General features: G+C 59.2%; 4 non-coding genes across 4 annotated transcripts; 3 read left to right on the forward strand and 1 right to left on the reverse strand.

Annotated features, from left to right (window-relative positions):
- Nucleotides 1-483: 483 nt before the first annotated feature.
- Nucleotides 484-646, forward strand: LOC134544785 (U1 spliceosomal RNA). The gene has a single exon (XR_010078042.1). It is a non-coding gene; the product is annotated as a U1 spliceosomal RNA (small nuclear RNA).
- A 6,363-nt stretch (nucleotides 647-7,009) lies between these two features.
- Nucleotides 7,010-7,172, forward strand: LOC134544786 (U1 spliceosomal RNA). Its single transcript, XR_010078043.1, has one exon. It is a non-coding gene; the product is annotated as a U1 spliceosomal RNA (small nuclear RNA).
- A 299-nt stretch (nucleotides 7,173-7,471) lies between these two features.
- LOC134544825 (U5 spliceosomal RNA) lies at nucleotides 7,472-7,591 on the reverse strand. Its single transcript, XR_010078081.1, has one exon. It is a non-coding gene; the product is annotated as a U5 spliceosomal RNA (small nuclear RNA).
- A 543-nt stretch (nucleotides 7,592-8,134) lies between these two features.
- On the forward strand, nucleotides 8,135-8,297 carry LOC134544787 (U1 spliceosomal RNA). Its single transcript, XR_010078044.1, has one exon. It is a non-coding gene; the product is annotated as a U1 spliceosomal RNA (small nuclear RNA).
- The last annotated feature ends 5,618 nt before the right edge of the window (nucleotides 8,298-13,915 follow it).

Consider the following 13,915-nt stretch of genomic DNA (forward strand, 5'->3'; position numbering starts at 1 on the left):
AAAATAGCGTACGGTCGTGCAGCCTGAAGCCGCGAATCGTCCGAAAATCGCCTCGTGGGACACGGCACTCGATATTTCGTGAAACCCTAGGTATGTTGCTAATGGAAAAAAGTTCCCCTCTCGACTGTGCCGTGGTGCCCGCCTTTTTGCCGAGGCGGACGCGACGACCCGAGTGCCGCCACGCGGCAAACGGTGTAACCAAGTGCCGCCACGCGGCAAACGGGGTAACCAAATGCACGCGGCGGTCGACCGTCGCCGTGGGTACAGAAACAAAGGAAACGAGGTGCGAGTAGAAACGGGCAGTTGTAGGAAGAAATTGTATTTGCATTGATGGTGTGTACTGTCATGTAGTGTGATGAACTGGCACGGGAGTGTTATGTCTGGGGAAAGAGCTGTTTCGGAGGTAGAAGTACATAACCTCAAAACACGTTGATGAGGTGGTCCGAGCTCCAAGTGAAATAGAAAAGCGAAACACTGCGCAGCATACTTACCTGGCGTAGGGGCTACCCTGATCAAGCAGGGGGTTCCCCCAGGGTGAGGCTCTTCCCTTGCACTTCGGTTGAGCTGACCTCTGCGATTACCCCAAATGTGGGTAACTCGGGCGCGTAATTTTTGGTAGTCGGGACTGCGTTCGCGCTGTCCCGGTGAAAAAATTTCAACTTAGTAGTTGTGAAGTAGTGTTAAGAATTATGTACAGTGAAGTGTAATTTTTTTTTTTTTTTTCATCTGTGTATGGTATGTAATGCATTCGTAGGTCTCAAGTTTACGGTGCCTTGGCGAACAACCCCACCGTCTTGAAAGTGCGGAAGGAAGGTACGTAATTGTGCATGGTAATAGTTGAAAAAAGAAAAAAAAAATTCCCATGAACGATACTTGTCCAATTCGATTTTTCAGATTTCCCCCTCCCCGCCTCACCCCCGGGCCCAGTGGTTTAACGGTAACCGGCCCAGTGTGTAAACACTGGGCACAACAAAAAATTGTTTAAAGACTCATCAAATGTTCCCCTCCACGGAAATCTTTAGTTTTTTTTTTTTTTTTTTTTTTTTTTTTTTTTTTTTTTTTTTTTTTTTTTTTTACAAAGGGAACTCCCACTGAAGGGAGTTACCCACCAAAAAATTCATCTTTAATATAAAAAGCGGATACAGGTGAACACAAATAAAACACAACATAGAACACGAATACATGGCCACAAGGGCGAATGGTGACAATCTTTATTCAACACTGACGAAACGGGGCCCCTCCGACGATACCGTCCTAGAGGTCCAGCTGCTTGTTGGGCGGCGAATCTTCTGTGGGCTGCCGGGGGCGACTCGGGGCGCAGAAGGTGCCGGGCCGCAGATGAAGACGGTCCGGAGCAGTGGCGATGTTAGGCAGTAGTTCACTGAGAGCAGAGATCTTGATGGGATGATGCCTGGTAACATTCCTCAGAGCCAACCGTGGACGTGGTGATCACCGTCGTCAGCTGCCGGGCCCACCAGCCGCGACTGCACCAGCGTCAACGTCATCAGGGTCAGGGCGTCTCAAATGATCGTAGGTAAAGAGCGGTCGGCGGGGGTGAGGAGCGTCAGGCAGGGGCTCTGCAAGGAGTCGGATCAGGGGGTTGTCAGAACGCCGGCATTGGCGGAGAAACTTCTTAGTCACCTTGCAGAGCAGCTCGTGTAAGTGCGGGAGCCCAGTCTGGTCCAGGAGGGTCTGTCGTAAGGTGGCGCGAGGGAGACCGAGCAGGAGGCGGGCACCGAGAAAGTAGGACCGGGTGATCGGACGGAGGTTGTACAGAGAGGAGTGGACCCAAGCCGGGCACGCGTAGAGGAAGTGGGGAAGAACAAAGGAACGGTAGGCAGTCACACGAACGTCGAGAGGGGTGCCGGATGTCGGTCTGAGTATGGTGGCCAGCTGAGCCATGACGGCACGGGACTTGGTGCGGATTGAGTCGAGGTGCGGCAGAAAAGTAAAGGTATTGTCTAGGGTGACCCCCAGATAACGGATGCGAGGCGACCAGGGGATGGCTACGGTGGAGATGACTGGCGGGTGGTCGTGGTGTGGATGAAGTCGGGAGAAGAGGATGGATCGTGATTTAGAGTGATTGAGCCCGATGCCATGCGCGAGGAACTGATTGTTGAGGGAAGTGAGGCCGCGGCCGAGACGGTCGCAGAGCAGCCGCTCGGAAACTGAAGAGGCCAGGAGACAGGTATCATCGGCGTACTGGACAAGATAGGTGCCGGGAGGGGGCTTGAGATCAGAGATGTGGAGGGTAAAAAGTAGCGGTGAGAGAATGGCGCCCTGGGGGACGCCGGCGGAGATGGGGCGGGGGCCGGAGAGGACCCCCTCCACCCGAACCCGGAAGGTGCGACCCTCCAGGAAGGAGCAGAGGAGGCGGATGAGATGAGATGAGAGGTCGGTGGCAGAGAGGCGCTGGAGGAGCAGGGCATGCGGAACGGAATCGAAAGCACGGGCGAGGTCAAGAAGCACCATGCCCGTGTGTTGCCGCCTGGCGAATCCCTGGACCACCAGGTGCTCCACACGGGCAATGGCGTGGGTCGGCGAGTGGCGGGGGCGGAAACCGAACTGGTGGCGGGGTAGAAGGTCCAGGGTGGTGACTTGAAAGAGGAGACGGCGGTGGATCGCCCGTTCCGCGACCTTGGACAGAATAGGAAGAAGCGAGATGGGCCGAAAAGATGAAGGGAGAGACGGGGGCTTGCCAGGTTTGGGGATGGGTGAGACGACGGCGGTTTTCCAGGGGGTGGGGAAGTGGCAGAGGAGGAACATTGCGTTGAAAAGACGGGTCAGAAACACAAGGGCCTTGCGAGGTAGGGCACGGAGCACGGGGGAGGGCAGAGAGTCGTGGCCAGGAGCAGAACGGGGCCGAAGGCGGGCGAGCAGGGTGCGGACCTCGGAAGGCGTGACGAGCGGCAGGGGGAAGGTGGCCGGAAGGGGGGGCAAAGTGACGTGGCGAGACAGGAGGCGGGCCCCGTCCTCGTCGTCCGAAGACTCGGAGGACAGGGAAGGGCCGGGTGCGGATGCGAAGGTGGTCGCCAGGTAGGCGGCCACCGCCTCGGATCGCTCCGAGGCCGTTTCCGCCACACCCGTGGGGGTGGTCAGCGGGGGGATGGTGGTAGGAACCGAGCGGAGACGACGGACGTGAGACCAGAGGGAGCCGGAGCAAGCAGAGAGGGATTGGAGACGCCGAGTCTCCAGACGGGCCCTCCACTCCGCGACCAATCGCCGGCAGCGCCCCCGCAGCACCAGGTACACCCGCCGGTGCAGCAGGGAACGACTAGCCTGCCAGAGGACGCGGAAGCGGTTGCGCAAGGACAAGGCGTCCCGGAGGTAAGGCGGAAATGGGTCGACAAGGGGACGGGGGGGAACCAGAGGTATGTTGGCAGAGGCGGCCGCGGAAATGGCGTCGGTCAGCGAGAGAACGTTGGCGTCAAGGCGGGCAGGGGTATCGAACGGAACAGACAGGTCTATGGCAGCGGAGAGGGAACGCTGAAAACCGCCCCAGTCGGCCTTGGGAAAATCGAAGCGGGGGAGGTGGGGGTTAGAACGGGGGTGAAAGTGAAGTGTGGCAAGAACAGGCAAGTGGTCGGAGGTGCCGGAGGTGATGGTGGTGAGATCCGAGAGAATGGGGAGGGGCGTGGACAGTGCAAAGTCGATGATGCTGGGTTGCCGGTTGAGCTGGGCCGGAAAAAATGTCGGGGTCGGAGGGGCATAAAGAGAGAGAGGAGTACGCCGAAGGAGTTGCCGGAGGGAGCTGCCCCGCCGGTTCGCGGCGGCACAGCCCCAGAAGGGATGGGTGGCGTTGAAGTCCCCGGCCAGCACGACGTGGGCGTCGAGCCGACCGAGGGCGACAACGTCGGCCGTGGGAAAGGCGTACTGAGGGGGGAGGTACAAGGATACCAAGGTCAGGGAGTACGGGAGGCCGTGCAAGCGCACAGCAACCGCCTCGGCCGCGGGGGAAGAAGGGATGCGACGGCGATGATGTGAAATGGTGTTGCGGACGAGTAACGCCACCCCCCCGCCCCGACCATCGCGATCGGCACGGTGGACCGCATACCCGGGGACCAGGACGGGGGCAGAGGGGGAGAGCCAGGTCTCAGAAAGGAACACGACGTCGGGCGATCGCTCGTGGAGCAGGTGCAAAAGGTCGTGGAGCTTAGGGAGGAGGGAAAAGACGTTCCAGATGAGGACACTAAGGGGAGGGGCGGGATCCATCGAAGAAATTCAGAAGGGCCTGGAGGAGCACTTCGAACTTCTCGGTGGAGGTGCGGGCTCGGGAGAGTGCCGTCAGGACAGACCGGATGAGCGGGAGGTACTGTCGGATGAATGAAATGAAGTCGTGAATGAGGGATGAAAGCGACGAGCAGTCTGAGTCGGAGGCAAGCGGTCGAGAGTCAGAAGAAGGAGCGGAAGGAGGAGGGTGCGAGGTGGCAGAGGGGGGAACAACCGGTACAACGGGGGGAGGGCGTGCCCAAGCATTGGTGGAGAGAGCAGGAAACGTCTTGGGATCGGACAGGGACGGGACAGAGGGCCCGGTCCCCACGGCAGTCGTCGTGGCGTCAGTGAGTCGTTGAGGGTGTCGGCGCAGGTAAGCCTGAATCACGCGACAGTCAGTGGAAGTAGCGAAGTGGGCCCCGTCACAAAGCGTGCAGCGTCGGGTAGTCGAGGTGCAGTCCCGAGACCAGTGGGGCCCAGCGCACTTGAAACAGGCGAGGTCCCGGTGGCATCGGGAGGACGGGTGTCCAGGCCGCTGGCAGCGGTAGCACTGAGGTACGCGCCCCGAGCCGCGGTATTTCTCAACTGCCACCACCCAGCAGCCCAATGTCTTCAACTTCAGGAAGGGGGCTGCCTCACCCAGACCGGATGTAGTGACCAGGAAAGGCCGGGTCGTTGAAGTAGGAGAGGTGCGCATGGCCACCACAGATTCCACAGGTAGGTGCAGGTCGAGCAGGGACTGGGTGACCTCGTCAGCCGTCGTGGAGAGAGGGAGTTTCTTGATCACAACTCGATCGGCACGCTCGTCGGGGCGGAGATGGGTGTAGGGTTTATATCCGAGGCGTTGGAGTTCGTCAAATAGGAGCTGGTGGTCCTGAGGGTTGCTGGTATAAAAGGAGGTGCGGTCATTGACGGAGGTGACAGAGAGAGGACCGGAGAGGAGAGACTGAAAACGTTGTGCAGTGGCGAAGGGGCCGGCTGTGGGCGTGAGAAGGCAGGCGATCGGAGGCATGCGAGGCGTGCGAGGAGTGGAGGTAGGCGGGCGAGGCGCCGCCGAGGAGGAGGCACGAGGCTGCGAGGCTGGAGGGCGGGGTGGAGCACGAGATGAGCTGGGACTCGTCGAAGAGGGGCCCGGGAGAGTGGTGAAGGGCACAGGAGGAGGTTGCGTGTCGGGCCGGTGCCGCTTAGCATGCTGCTTGCGGCGGGGCTTGGCAGTCAAGGGTCGGTCCGAGGAGGCAGCCCCAGCGCCGTCGTCGGTGTCGGTATCCGGTAGACTGAGGAGACTGTCGTAGCGGTTGCTGGTAGGGACGGCATCGTCGGAGGAGTGCTGGTCGGGGTGGGCGCGCTTGACGGTCTTCGTGGGAACGATGAAGCCGGTGTCCATGGGAGTAGCAGTCGCAGCAGGAGGAACGGCGGCAGGCGGTGAGTCGGTCGGCAACAGCGGAAGAGAAGGCGCAGGAGACATGATCGGTGAAGTGATGCAGGCCGTGGTGGTAGTAGTAGTCACAGTTGGTGGTGTTGGAGCAGAGGTAGTCGTAGGCAGAGCGAGGATGGTGGAGACGTCCAGGCCGTGAAGATGTTTCGTCTCGCTGACCTTAATGCAAACAGTCTGGGTGCGCAGCCCGGCCGGCGCGGGGGAGGGAGGCGGAGCCACCCCCCCGACCCCAGCAGCGCCCGCCTCCCCAGACCCGACTTGCATGGTCTCCAAGCGCTGGCGATGCGGTCCACAGTATTGTCGTGGCTGGGGTGGCCGATTGTCAGTAGTCATCTCATCGCCAGAACCGGCCTCGGCCGAGGGCCCCGGACCAAAGTCGTCCCCGCCCTGGTTCGGCGTCATCGGGAGAGAGTCCATTCCAAACTCACCCCTCGGCCTCCCCAATAGGCTACAACTTGGTTGCCGGGAGTCACAAGAAGTGGCCTCGGCCGATGGCCTCTGACCGAGGTCGCCCCCGCCCTGGTGTGGCTTCATCGGGAGGGAGTCCATTCCAAACTCCCCCCTCAGCCGCCCCAATAGGCCGCGACTCGGTGGCGCACAGCACTCACAAGAAGAAGATCTAGGATCTAAGAACTAGATCTACACAAGAGCACTCCTGGTGGTCGACTCAGGAACTAGCAGCAGCAGGTCTCGGCGGCTCGCTGAAATTGCTGAAAGGAAACCAGTTAGTTAATGGCCAAAAGTGCTCAGATTTGCTTCAAAAAGCTTTTAAAAAATTCCCCTGAACAGTTTGATGCCTTTGAAGGGAAACCAGAGCACGGTTGAAACTTTGAAAATCCGGACTATATAGGAAAAATGTGCGGACCACCACTAATGGTGAAAATAGCGTACGGTCGTGCAGCCTGAAGCCGCGAATCGTCCGAAAATCGCCTCGTGGGACACGGCACTCGATATTTCGTGAAACCCTAGGTATGTTGCTAATGGAAAAAAGTTCCCCTCTCGACTGTGCCGTGGTGCCCGCCTTTTTGCCGAGGCGGACGCGACGACCCGAGTGCCGCCACGCGGCAAACGGTGTAACCAAGTGCCGCCACGCGGCAAACGGGGTAACCAAATGCACGCGGCGGTCGACCGTCGCCGTGGGTACAGAAACAAAGGAAACGAGGTGCGAGTAGAAACGGGCAGTTGTAGGAAGAAATTGTATTTGCATTGTTGGTGTGTACTGTCATGTAGTGTGATGAACTGGCACGGGAGTGTTATGTCTGGGGAAAGAGCTGTTTCGGAGGTAGAAGTACATAACCTCAAAACACGTTGATGAGGTGGTCCGAGCTCCAAGTGAAATAGAAAAGCGAAACACTGCGCAGCATACTTACCTGGCGTAGGGGCTACCCTGATCAAGCAGGGGGTTCCCCCAGGGTGAGGCTCTTCCCTTGCACTTCGGTTGAGCTGACCTCTGCGATTACCCCAAATGTGGGTAACTCGGGCGCGTAATTTTTGGTAGTCGGGACTGCGTTCGCGCTGTCCCGGTGAAAAAATTTCAACTTAGTAGTTGTGAAGTAGTGTTAAGAATTATGTACAGTGAAGTGTAATTTTTTTTTTTTTTTTCATCTGTGTATGGTATGTAATGCATTCGTAGGTCTCAAGTTTACGGTGCCTTGGCGAACAACCCCACCGTCTTGAAAGTGCGGAAGGAAGGTACGTAATTGTGCATGGTAATAGTTGAAAAAAGAAAAAAAAAATTCCCATGAACGATACTTGTCCAATTCGATTTTTCAGATTTCCCCCTCCCCGCCTCACCCCCGGGCCCAGTGGTTTAACGGTAACCGGCCCAGTGTGTAAACACTGGGCACAACAAAAAATTGTTTAAAGACTCATCAAATGTTCCCCTCCACGGAAATCTTTAGTAAAAGGCGAAAGATTTATGCGTTTGAAGGGAAACCAGAGCACGGTTGAAACTTTGAAAATCCGGACTATATAGGAAAAATGTGCGGACCACCACTAATGGTGAAAATAGCGTACGGTCGTGCAGCCTGAAGCCGCGAATCGTCCGAAAATCGCCTCGTGGGACACGGCACTCGATATTTCGTGAAACCCTAGGTATGTTGCTAATGGAAAAAAGTTCCCCTCTCGACTGTGCCGTGGTGCCCGCCTTTTTGCCGAGGCGGACGCGACGACCCGAGTGCCGCCACGCGGCAAACGGTGTAACCAAGTGCCGCCACGCGGCAAACGGGGTAACCAAATGCACGCGGCGGTCGACCGTCGCCGTGGGTACAGAAACAAAGGAAACGAGGTGCGAGTAGAAACGGGCAGTTGTAGGAAGAAATTGTATTTGCATTGTTGGTGTGTACTGTCATGTAGTGTGATGAACTGGCACGGGAGTGTTATGTCTGGGGAAAGAGCTGTTTCGGAGGTAGAAGTACATAACCTCAAAACACGTTGATGAGGTGGTCCGAGCTCCAAGTGAAATAGAAAAGCGAAACACTGCGCAGCATACTTACCTGGCGTAGGGGCTACCCTGATCAAGCAGGGGGTTCCCCCAGGGTGAGGCTCTTCCCTTGCACTTCGGTTGAGCTGACCTCTGCGATTACCCCAAATGTGGGTAACTCGGGCGCGTAATTTTTGGTAGTCGGGACTGCGTTCGCGCTGTCCCGGTGAAAAAATTTCAACTTAGTAGTTGTGAAGTAGTGTTAAGAATTATGTACAGTGAAGTGTAATTTTTTTTTTTTTTTTCATCTGTGTATGGTATGTAATGCATTCGTAGGTCTCAAGTTTACGGTGCCTTGGCGAACAACCCCACCGTCTTGAAAGTGCGGAAGGAAGGTACGTAATTGTGCATGGTAATAGTTGAAAAAAGAAAAAAAAAATTCCCATGAACGATACTTGTCCAATTCGATTTTTCAGATTTCCCCCTCCCCGCCTCACCCCCGGGCCCAGTGGTTTAACGGTAACCGGCCCAGTGTGTAAACACTGGGCACAACAAAAAATTGTTTAAAGACTCATCAAATGTTCCCCTCCACGGAAATCTTTAGTTTTTTTTTTTTTTTTTTTTTTTTTTTTTTTTTTTTTTTTTTCAAAGGGAACTCCCACTGAAGGGAGTTACCCACCAAAAAATTCATCTTTAATATAAAAAGCGGATACAGGTGAACACAAATAAAACACAACATAGAACACGAATACATGGCCACAAGGGCGAATGGTGACAATCTTTATTCAACACTGACGAAACGGGGCCCCTCCGACGATACCGTCCTAGAGGTCCAGCTGCTTGTTGGGCGGCGAATCTTCTGTGGGCTGCCGGGGGCGACTCGGGGCGCAGAAGGTGCCGGGCCGCAGATGAAGACGGTCCGGAGCAGTGGCGATGGTAGGCAGTAGTTCACTGAGAGCAGAGATCGTGATGGGATGATGCCTGGTAACATTCCTCAGAGCCAACCGTGGACGTGGTGATCACCGTCGTCAGCTGCCGGGCCCACCAGCCGCGACTGCACCAGCGTCAACGTCATCGGGGTCAGGGCGTCTCAAATGATCGTAGGTAAAGAGCGGTCGGCGGGGGTGAGGGGCGTCAGGCAGGGGCTCTGCAAGGAGTCGGATCAGGGGGTTGTCAGAACGCCGGCAGTGGCGGAGGAACTTCTTAGTCACCTTGCAGAGCAGCTCGTGTAAGTGCGGGAGCCCAGTCTGGTCCAGGAGGGTCTGCCGTAAGGTGGCGCGAGGGAGACCGAGCAGGAGGCGGGCACCGAGAAAGTAGGACCGGGCGATCGGACGGAGGTTGTACAGAGAGGAGTGGACCCAAGCCGGGCACGCGTAGAGGAAGTGGGGAAGAACGAAGGAACGGTAGGCAGTCACACGAACGTCGAGAGGGGTGCCGGATGTCGGTCTGAGTACGGTGGCCAGCTGAGCCATGACGGCACGGGACTTGGTGCGGATGGAGTCGAGGTGCGGCAGAAAAGTAAAGGTATTGTCTAGGGTGACCCCCAGATAACGGATGCGAGGCGACCAGGGGATGGCTACGGCGGAGATGACTGGCGGGTGGTCGTGGTGTGGATGAAGTCGGGAGAAGAGGATGGATCGTGATTTAGAGTGATTGAGCCCGATGCCATGCGCGAGGAACTGATTGTTGAGGGAAGTGAGGCCGCGGCCGAGACGGTCGCAGAGCAGCCGCTCGGAAACTGAAGAGGCCAGGAGACAGGTATCATCGGCGTACTGGACAAGATAGGTGCCGGGAGGGGGCTTGAGATCAGAGATGTGGAGGGTAAAAAGTAGCGGTGAGAGAATGGCGCCCTGGGGGACGCCGGCGGAGATGGGGCGGGGGCCGGAGAGGACCCCCTCCACCCGAACCCGGAAGGTGCGACCCTCCAGGAAGGAGCAGAGGAGGCGGACGAGATGAGATGAGAGGTCGGTGGCAGAGAGGCGCTGGAGGAGCTGGGCATGCGGAACGGAATCGAAAGCACGGGCGAGGTCAAGAAGCACCATGCCCGTGTGTTGCCGCCTGGCGAATCCCTGGACCACCAGGTGCTCCACACGGGCAATGGCGTGGGTCGTCGAGTGGCGGGGGCGGAAACCGAACTGGTGGCGGGGTAGAAGGTCCAGGGTGGTGACTTGAAAGAGGAGACGGCGGTGGATCGCCCGTTCCGCGACCTTGGACAGAATAGGAAGAAGCGAGATGGGCCGAAAAGATGAAGGGAGAGACGGGGGCTTGCCAGGTTTGGGGATGGGTGAGACGATGGCGGTTTTCCAGGGGGTGGGGAAGTGGCAGAGGAGGAACATTGCGTTGAAAAGACGGGTCAGAAACACAAGGGCCTTGCGAGGTAGGGCACGGAGCACGGGGGAGGGCAGAGAGTCGTGGCCAGGAGCAGAACGGGGCCGAAGGCGGGCGAGCAGGGTGCGGACCTCGGAAGGCGTGACGAGCGGCAGGGGGAAGGTGGCCGGAAGGGGGGGCAAAGTGACGTGGCGAGACAGGAGGCGGGCCCCGTCCTCGTCGTCCGAAGACTCGGAGGACAGGGAAGGGCCGGGTGCGGATGCGAAGGTGGTCGCCAGGTAGGCGGCCACCGCCTCGGATCGCTCCGAGGCCGTTTCCGCCACACCCGTGGGGGTGGTCAGCGGGGGGATGGTGGTAGGAACCGAGCGGAGACGACGGACGTGAGACCAGAGGGAGCCGGAGCAAGCAGAGAGGGATTGGAGACGCCGAGTCTCCAGACGGGCCCTCCACTCCGCGACCAATCGCCGGCAGCGCCCCCGCAGCACCAGGTACACCCGCCGGTGCAGCAGGGAACGACTAGCCTGCCAGAGGACGCGGAAGCGGTTGCGCAAGGACAAGGCGTCCCGGAGGTAAGGCGGAAATGGGTCGACAAGGGGACGGGGGGGAACCAGAGGTATGTTGGCAGAGGCGGCCGCGGAAATGGCGTCGGTCAGCGAGAGAACGTTGGCGTCAAGGCGGGCAGGGGTATCGAACGGAACAGACAGGTCAATGGCAGCGGAGAGGGAACGCTGAAAACCGCCCCAGTCGGCCTTGGGAAAATCGAAGCGGGGGAGGTGGGGGTTAGAATGGGGGTGAAAGTGAAGTGTGGCAAGAACAGGCAAGTGGTCGGAGGTGCCGGAGGCGATGGTGGTGAGATCCGAGAGAATGGGGAGGGGCGTGGACAGTGCAAAGTCGATGATGCTGGGTTGCCGGTTGAGCTGGGCCGGAAAAAATGTCGGGGTCGGAGGGGCATAAAGAGAGAGAGGAGTACGCCGAAGGAGTTGCCGGAGGGAGCTGCCCCGCCGGTTTGCGGCGGCACAGCCCCAGAAGGGATGGGTGGCGTTGAAGTCCCCGGCCAGCACGACGTGGGCGTCGAGCCGACCGAGGGCGACAACGTCGGCCGTGGGAAAGGCGAACTGAGGGGGGAGGTACAAGGATACCAAGGTCAGGGAGTACGGGAGGCCGTGCAAGCGCACAGCAACCGCCTCGGCCGCGGGGGAAGAAGGGATGCGACGGCGATGATGTGAAATGGTGTTGCGGACGAGTAACGCCACCCCCCCCGCCCCGACCATCGCGATCGGCACGGTGGACCGCATACCCGGGGACCAGGACGGGGGCAGAGGGGGAGAGCCAGGTCTCAGAAAGGAACACGACGTCGGGCGATCGCTCGTGGAGCAGGTGCAAAAGGTCGTGGAGCTTAGGGAGGAGGGAAAAGACGTTCCAGATGAGGACACTAAGGGGAGGGGCGGGATCCATCGAAGAAATTCAGAAGGGCCTGGAGGAGCACTTCGAACTTCTCGGTGGAGGTGCGGGCTCGGGAGAGTGCCGTCAGGACAGTCCGGATGAGCGGGAGGTACTGTCGGATGAATGAAATGAAGTCGTGAATGAGGGATGAAAGCGACGAGCAGTCTGAGTCGGAGGCAAGCGGTCGAGAGTCAGAAGAAGGAGCGGAAGGAGGAGGGTGCGAGGTGGCAGAGGGGGGAACAACCGGTACAACGGGGGGAGGGCGTGCCCAAGCATTGGTGGAGAGAGCAGGAAACGTCTTGGGATCGGACAGGGACGGGACAGAGGGCCCGGTCCCCACGGCAGTCGTCGTGGCGTCAGTGAGTCGTTGAGGGTGTCGGCGCAGGTAAGCCTGAATCACGCGACAGTCAGTGGAAGTAGCGAAGTGGGCCCCGTCACAGAGCGTGCAGCGTCGGGTAGTCGAGGTGCAGTCCCGAGACCAGTGGGGCCCAGCGCACTTGAAACAGGCGAGGTCCCGGTGGCATCGGGAGGACGGGTGTCCAGGCCGCTGGCAGCGGTAGCACTGAGGTACGCGCCCCGAGCCGCGGTATTTCTCAACTGCCACCACCCAGCAGCCCAATGTCTTCAACTTCAGGAAGGGGGCTGCCTCACCCAGACCGGATGTAGTGACCAGGAAAGGCCGGGTCGTTGAAGTAGGAGAGGTGCGCATGGCCACCACAGATGCCACAGGTAGGTGCAGGTCGAGCAGGGACTGGGTGACCTCGTCAGCCGTCGTGGAGAGAGGGAGTTTCTTGATCACAACTCGATCGGCACGCTCGTCGGGGCGGAGATGGGTGTAGGGTTTATATCCGAGGCGTTGGAGTTCGTCAAATAGGAGCTGGTGGTCCTGAGGGTTGCTGGTATAAAAGGAGGTGCGGTCATTGACGGAGGTGACAGAGAGAGGACCGGAGAGGAGAGACTGAAAACGTTGTGCAGTGGCGAAGGGGCCGGCTGTGGGCGTGAGAAGGCAGGCGATCGGAGGCATGCGAGGCGTGCGAGGAGTGGAGGTAGGCGGGCGAGGCGCCGCCGAGGAGGAGGCACGAGGCTGCGAGGCTGGAGGGCGGGGTGGAGCACGAGATGAGCTGGGACTCGTCGAAGAGGGGCCCGGGAGAGTGGTGAAGGGCACAGGAGGAGGTTGCGTGTCGGGCCGGTGCCGTTTAGCATGCTGCTTGCGGCGGGGCTTGGCAGTCAAGGGTCGGTCCGAGGAGGCAGCCCCAGCGCCGTCGTCGGTGTCGGTATCCGGTAGACTGAGGAGACTGTCGTAGCGGTTGCTGGTAGGGACGGCATCGTCGGAGGAGTGCTGGTCGGGGTGGGCGCGCTTGACGGTCTTCGTGGGAACGATGAAGCCGGTGTCCATGGGAGTAGCAGTCGCAGCAGGAGGAACGGCGGCAGGCGGTGAGTCGGTCGGCAACAGCGGAAGAGAAGGCGCAGGAGACATGATCGGTGAAGTGATGCAGGCCGTGGTGGTAGTAGTAGTCACAGTTGGTGGTGTTGGAGCAGAGGTAGTCGTAGGCAGAGCGAGGATGGTGGAGACGTCCAGGCCGTGAAGATGTTTCGTCTCGCTGACCTTAATGCAAACAGTCTGGGTGCGCAGCCCGGCCGGCGCGGGGGAGGGAGGCGGAGCCACCCCCCCGACCCCAGCAGCGCCCGCCTCCCCAGACCCGACTTGCATGGTCTCCAAGCGCTGGCGATGCGGTCCACAGTATTGTCGTGGCTGGGGTGGCCGATTGTCAGTAGTCATCTCATCGCCAGAACCGGCCTCGGCCGAGGGCCTCGGACCAAAGTCGTCCCCGCCCTGGTTCGGCGTCATCGGGAGAGAGTCCATTCCAAACTCTCCCCTCGGCCTCCCCAATAGGCTACAACTTGGTTGCCGGGAGTCACAAGAAGTGGCCTCGGCCGATGGCCTCTGACCGAGGTCGCCCCCGCCCTGGTTTGGCTTCATCGGGAGGGAGTCCATTCCAAACTCCCCCCTCAGCCGCCCCAATAGGCCGCGACTCGGTGGCGCACAGCACTCACAAGAAGAAGATCTAGGATCT

Source organism: Bacillus rossius, unplaced genomic scaffold (assembly GCF_032445375.1).
Source record: "Bacillus rossius redtenbacheri isolate Brsri unplaced genomic scaffold, Brsri_v3 Brsri_v3_scf50, whole genome shotgun sequence".
NCBI lineage: Eukaryota > Metazoa > Arthropoda > Insecta > Phasmatodea > Bacillidae > Bacillus > Bacillus rossius.